Raw genomic sequence first — 7,858 nt, forward strand, 5'->3', positions numbered from 1 at the left:
AAGATGGAAAACAAAGAGAGAAGCAGGAAAAAGAATAAATACAATGATAACATTAGATTCAAATTTTGGCACAAGGCCGGCAATTTCGGGGGTGGGGGTAAGTTGATTAAATCGACCCCAGTGTTCAACTAATACTTAATAATAATAATGATAATAATAATAATAATAATAATTAATAATAATAATAATAATAATAATAATGATAATAATAATTATTATTATTATAGATGGGTTACTCGACCAGAAGAAAATTCTAACTGAGAAGATAGATAGAAAGATAGATAGATAGATAGATAGATAGATAGAGATATGGTGGAACAGGGAAAAGGAAAAAGGTCAAAAGTTACACGGCCGAGTTGAAAGTAAGATATTCTTATAATTTGTAATTGGACGAATATTCACGTAGAGTATACCGCTATGTGAATATACATACATACATGCATACATACATACATACATACATACATACATACATACATACATACATACATACATACATACATACATACATACATAATACAAATATACATACATAAAAATAAACATACATAGAAATAAACATACATACATACATACATACATACATACATACATACATACATGCATGCATACATACATACATGCATACATACATACATACATACATACATGCATGCATGAATGCATACATACATACATAAAAATAAACATACATACATACATATATACATACATATATACATACATGCATGCATGCATACATACATACATACATACATACATACACACACATACATACAAATAAACATACATACATGCATACATGCATACATACACACATACATACATACAAATAAACATACATACATACATACATGTATACATACATACATACATGCATACATACATGCATACATACATGCATACATACATACATAGGTACAAATAAACATACATACATAGTGAAAAAGAATTTCGTTCAAGAGATTTTCCCCATGTGGTGAATTATAGTGAAAAAATATATAATAAAAGAAAAGAAAACGCGATTTATATTTTTTTAATATATATCATGATAGTCGACCGTTTTCGCGCTTCGTTAATCGTGACACTACATGCATACACACACGCGCACACACACACACACACACACACACCACACACACACACATACACACACACAACACACACACACACACACACACACACATACTCAAACAAACGCACACACACACACAAAGGCTGAAGACGCTCGACCTTTATTCTCTAGAAGTACAATGCCGTGGTGATCTCATTCTTGCTCACAACATCATTAGCGGAAAGTGTAACCTCTCGAAAGAGCTGTTCTTCATTTCTGCTCCAGAGCGTCGGCTGCGGGGTCACTCCGAAAAACTCTATCTGCGACGATTTCATCTCAATCGAAGGAGAGGGGCTTTATCCGTCCAGGTTGCGGATCCGTGGAATAAGCTGCCGGACGAGATAGTGAAGACGCCGACGACCGCTCGGTTCAAAGTCTCTCTTGACCAGAAATGGCCTGAACTCTTTGCATGAACACCCTCCCTGTACATACTCCCTGTACATAACTTCAAGGTCATGTACTGTTTATCTTGATATGAGATTACCATAATCAATCATTAAAATTAATGAATTTTATCAGTTGCCAACATATAAAAAACACCTTTCAGGTAAAATTCATATATAAAGATATATAATATTGTATAGAATACAATCTCTCTCTCTCTCTCCTCTCTCTCTCTCTCTCTCTCTCTCTATATAATCATATATATATATATATATATATATATATATATATATATATATATACACACACACATATATCACTGGCCTCATCGGGGGTTATTCTGGGCATGATCTCCAGTTCAAGACACTAGCAGACATCTTTTTAATTATTCCCATGATTTCGCTGCTAGCTGTCCATCTTCAACAGACAGCTATAGATGTGTGTATTAATAATGATATTTAGTTATTCCTTTTTACGACACGCAGAGCTGTTCTTCAAATGGTTTTGTTGTTGTTGTTTAACATCCTTCTCTGCCGCCGTTGACATAAAGCAGTTGCTCATCCAGCCAGAATTGGCAGCCAATTTTCTTCTAATTCCCGCCTTACCTAGAATTGGTGGTGTCGGTGAAAACGGTGATTCAATAATGATTGTGTGAGTTGTTGGCTTTGCACTCTGGGACCATGGAATCTTTGAGAGAGGTGACGTATGGACGTATGTCACCCGTCAAAGATTAATGATGAACAGAAAAGAGAGGAACCGATAGTTTTACATCTAAAGTATAAGTCAGGTTCTTATATAAACTTACCAGTTGATATCTGAAAAATAAAGCACAATCCTGATTTATGGTGGAACAGGGAAAAGGAAAAAGGTCAAAAGTTACACGGCCGAGTTGAAAGTAATTGGACGAATATTCACGTAGAGTATACCGCTATGTGAATATACATACATACATGCATACATACATATACATACATACATACATACATACATACATACATACATACATACATAATACAAATATACATACATAAAAATAAACATACATAGAAATAAACATACATACATACATACATGCATGCATGCATACATACATACATGCATACATACATACATACATACATACATACATGCATGCATGAATGCATACATACATACATAAAAATAAACATACATACATACATATATACATACATATATACATACATATATACATACATGCATGCATGCATACATACATACATACATACACACACATACATACAAATAAACATACATACATACATGCATACATGCATACATACACACATACATACATACAAATAAACATACATACATACATGTATACATACATACGTACATACATGCATACATACATGCATACATACATGCATACATACATACATAGGTACAAATAAACATACATACATAGTGAAAAAGAATTTCGTTCAAGAGATTTTCCCCATGTGGTGAATTATAGTGAAAAAATATATAATAAAAGAAAAGAAAACACGCGATTTATATTTTTTTAATATATATCATGATAGTCGACCGTTTTCGCGCTTCGTTAATCGTGACACTACATGCATACACACACGCACACACACACACACACACACACACACAACACACACACACACACACACATACTCAAACAAACGCACACACACACACACAAAGGCTGAAGACGCTCGACCTTTATTCTCTAGAAATACAATGCCGTGGTGATCTCATTCTTGCTCACAACATCATTAGCGGAAAGTGTAACCTCTCGAAAGAGCTGTTCTTCATTCCTGCTCCAGAGCGTCGGCTGCGGGGTCACTCCGAAAAACTCTATCTGCGACGATTTCATCTCAATCGAAGGAGAGGGGCTTTATCCGTCCAGGTTGCGGATCCGTGGAATAAGCTGCCGGACGAGATAGTGAAGACGCCGACGACCGCTCGGTTCAAAGTCTCTCTTGACCAGAAATGGCCTGAACTCTTTGCATGAACACCCTCCCTGTACATAACTCCATGTCCCCCTACATGGCCTTGCTTTTTGCTTTTTGAGCCCCCAAATTAACTTAACTTAACTATATTACTATTATTATTATTATTATTATTATTATTGAATGAGATCAGAAGCTTGGCATGCCATCAAGTGACACTGGGGAAAATATACGAAGCCCAATATACCCATCTGACTACCCGTCTGATAAAGGTACACCAGGGCCATGCATCACAACCATATGTGCGCGACATGGTGATCTCATATCAAGATATAAACAGCACATGACCTTGCAGGTGGGGCCCAGTTAGAATTTTCTTCAGGTTGAGTAGCCCATCCCGCTCAAAAGGTCTCTGAATAAGGGTTGTTTAAGGATGTGAAAAAGAACCACCCATGGTTCCAGAGGTGAATTATTCAAACCCAAAGAATCCTTCTCAACACATGGCTATGATACTCCCCACTACTTCTGCTCGTGTCAGAGATGCACATATCGTCAGCCACTAAGGGACATGCCAACTGGTAAGGTCAAAACAAACTGACAAGCAAATCTGTGGTATTGAGCTATTATTATTATTATTATTATTATTATTATATTATTATTATTATATTATTATTATTATATTATGAGTGAAAGAGCAGAGCGTGCCTAAAAGTGACACTGGGGCAAAATACACGACGCCCAGTTTATACCCTCGAAACGTTAAATCCCCCTTCTTTCTTTTCTTTCTGAGCGTCCAATAATACTGTACTTGTTCCACGTCCTCGCGTTGTTGTGTTTTCTCTTTGTGTTTTCATGTTTGGATTAACTATTATATATATATATATATATATATGTAAACAATTGCAGCGTGGAAAGTGTTTATAGGCTTTATAAAAAACACAAAAGCCGTTAGATTGACTTCAACATTCAAATTTAATTTGCGTCAAAATATTTTCGTCGCTTTGAAGCCGCGACCTGTTCACTAACAAAATTTCGTGCTGCATCTCTTTTCAGTGAATAGGTCGCGGTTTCAAAACGACGAAAATATTTTGACGTAAATTAAATTTAAATGCTGACGTGAATCTAACAGTTGTTGTATGTTGTTTTAAATGGCTTATAAACACCTCCCACGATGCAATTGTTTTTCTTTCAGCACACGATTTCAGATCTAGTCCACTTGCTATACAAGTACATCTTCGTAATATATATATATATATATATATATAATATATATATAAAATATATATATATATATATAATATATATATATATATATATATATATATAATATATATATCATATGTATATATGTATATATGTATAGATATATATATATATAGTATGTATATATATATATATATATGTGTATATATATGTATTATGTATGTATGTATGTATGTATGTATGTATGTATGTATGTATATTAAGATAAAATTTTTAAAAGTTTTATCAGTGGCCAGCATATAAAAATATGGACCTATTAAGGTGAAATCATAAATACAATTATAATTCAGGGCATAGAAAAAAATCTTGCCTATATGCTGAAAAGGAGACGCCAAATAGTCCGACCACATTAAATAACTTCACTATTCTTATTACACACGTGTCGAAATTCGAGGGAGCGAGCTAACGGAAATAATAATTGTGATATTTATTGTGCTTGGACGATTTAGCGTCTCCTTTTCAGCATATAGGCAAGACATTTTCTATGCTCTTTACTATAACTAGCAGTATCGCCCGGCGTTGCTCGGGTTTGTTTCGACCCTTTAGAATTGAAATTTTTGAAACGTAAAACTTTCGCATTATGTAGCTTGTTATTCTGTTTAAGTGAACATTTTTCTGGTTGAAATACACCGAAAAATGGCGACACAGCAGTAAAAAAATCGTAAAAAAAATAGGGATTTTCATAGAAAAAAAAGCACCTTTTTGATGTAAATAATTTTTGGTGTTAACATGGTCCGACTTGAATTTTATCTTGTACAGAATGAAGAGTAAGCCTTCTTCTATCATACTCTCAATTTTGGTCAACTTGCGCCACAGGGTCTCGGAGGAGATAGTGTTAGTTGAAGGCTACCAAACCTGCCATAGACAGACAACTTCAGCTTTATATAGATAGATTGTATATGTGTGTATGTGTGTGTGTGTATACACACACATATATGGATATATATATAGCTTTATATATATATATATATATATATATATATATATATATATAATATATATACACATTAATATATATATACACACATACACACATATATGCATAGACATATGTATACATGCGTACACACACATAAGGACACATATCTGCATATATAAAGACATGAAGCTATACTCATTTATATCTGTGCATTGAAGCCATAGTAAAGCGGAAGATTAACAGAGTCGGTAGAGCATCGGAGAGAATACATCACTACATGTGTTTGGGGCTCTGTGATCTGCGTTGAAATCCTGTCGAGAAGAATCTTATCTTTGGTGCTTTCGAAATCTCTACACAAAATACATATCAAAAACGGCGATTTCCCGAGTTCTTTGCGTTCTGACGGAATGCCATTTAAAGGCATTAATGCCAAGCTGGATCGGTTCTTGACTTTTCATAGGAAGACATTGGTGCCAGAGAGAGAAGAGAGAGAGAGAGAGAGAGAGAGGAGAGAGAGAGAGAGAGAAGAGAGGAGAGACGGGGGGGGGGAGATTGGGGGAAGGGAGAGAGATAGGGAAGAGAATTGCATGCGTGAGTACTTGTCTTGTCACCCGTGAAAATGAAATCTTCCTTTGGCCATCGACTTGGAGAGAATTCTTCAGCGCCTTGAATCATAAGGAAACCCTTGAACATATTGGAATATTTTGTACGAAGCTGACCAAAAATTGCTACAAAAGGTTTTTGAGATATATCTATATGTTCAATGATATAGGTTCTTTTGAAGTATTAAAGATAATCAAATATGGTGTCTCCCCTACGACACACACACACACACACACACACACACACACACACACACACACACACACACACACACACACACACACACACACAAACACACACACACATATACACTTAGATCGGCACAAAGATTTAAATAAGCTGAAAGGTGTGATTAAAGTATACTATGGGATAAAATATTGGTGAGAAACAAATGACAGGGAATCACTTATTCTAAGTATAAATAAATTGTTGAGTTCACTAAAATGTGTTCGGAGATGTTAATGTAGAGGCGGAGACTGTGTTGAAAGAAGAGGAAAAGGATAAATTAAATTCTTAAATTTACGTATTTATTCTCATCACTTGAATATTCGAAAGATATTGAAGTGACATTATTTACATTATTTACCTTATTTACATTTGACGGATATTTTCCTCATCTTGTTTGTTGTTAACTCAACATTTCGGCTGACACACCCTCTAGTCTTCATCAGGTGCCCTGGGGGAATTTTGAACCTGGGTTCTCATTCCTAACGTTATTATTATTATTATTATTATTATATTATTATTATTATTATTATTATTATTAATTATTATTATTATTAACAACAACAAACAAGATGATGACAAATATCGTCAAATGTGAATAATGTAAATAATGTACATCATTCCTCATCTCTTAAATATAGAATTGTAATATTGAAGTGAGTTGGAGAAAACCTCATTTTTAGATAAACATACATGTGTACAATTTTGATATACAACAGTTATCTTTGTTGTGTATTTAAGTGCCTATAAGAGACAGAAAGAGAAAGAGAGAGAGAGGGAGAGAGAGAGAGAAGAGAGAGAGAGAGAGAAAGAACGAAATAAATAAATAAATAAAGAAAGAAAGAAAGAAAGAATGAAATGGAAAAAAATGGCGTTTTTGCTGTTTACAAGTGTGAAGTTATGTCCATAGTGTATGACAAAGGGAAATGAAATGACAACAAAGATGAATGCAAGAAAGAGGTTAGCGAATGATTGTTAACAGCCGACCGCAAAGCAGAACCTCCGGGCATGTTAGGCCAATTCTGTTGAGCGAATCAGATCGAAGCTTTTCATAATCAAAATCTAATTAATCTTGCAGGATGTTCTTACTGAATTTTGGTGAGAAAACAAACTGACAATTTACCACGGCCGCCGCATGAAATAAATGTCGGAAGGCGTGTTTACTTGACTGTGTGGTCAGTTTAACACATGGAATTATACGGTAATGTTGTTTAATGATAACGCCTTTATTTAGACAAAGATATCCAAGGTTCGCTTCTAAGTAAGATTTACTGAAAGTTGCTTACATCGGTGGTTAATGCGAATGAGTTGTTCAAGAGAGTACAACTTTTAAACTGTTTGCGTTGATTTTGTGGAGTGTCTGTTGATGTCGTTTAAAACGAAGAATTCCAACCACGTTTCGTGGTTGGCTACCTCAACAGCTCT

This window comes from Octopus sinensis, linkage group LG8 (assembly GCF_006345805.1).
Source record: "Octopus sinensis linkage group LG8, ASM634580v1, whole genome shotgun sequence".
Taxonomy (NCBI): Eukaryota; Metazoa; Mollusca; class Cephalopoda; order Octopoda; family Octopodidae; genus Octopus; species Octopus sinensis.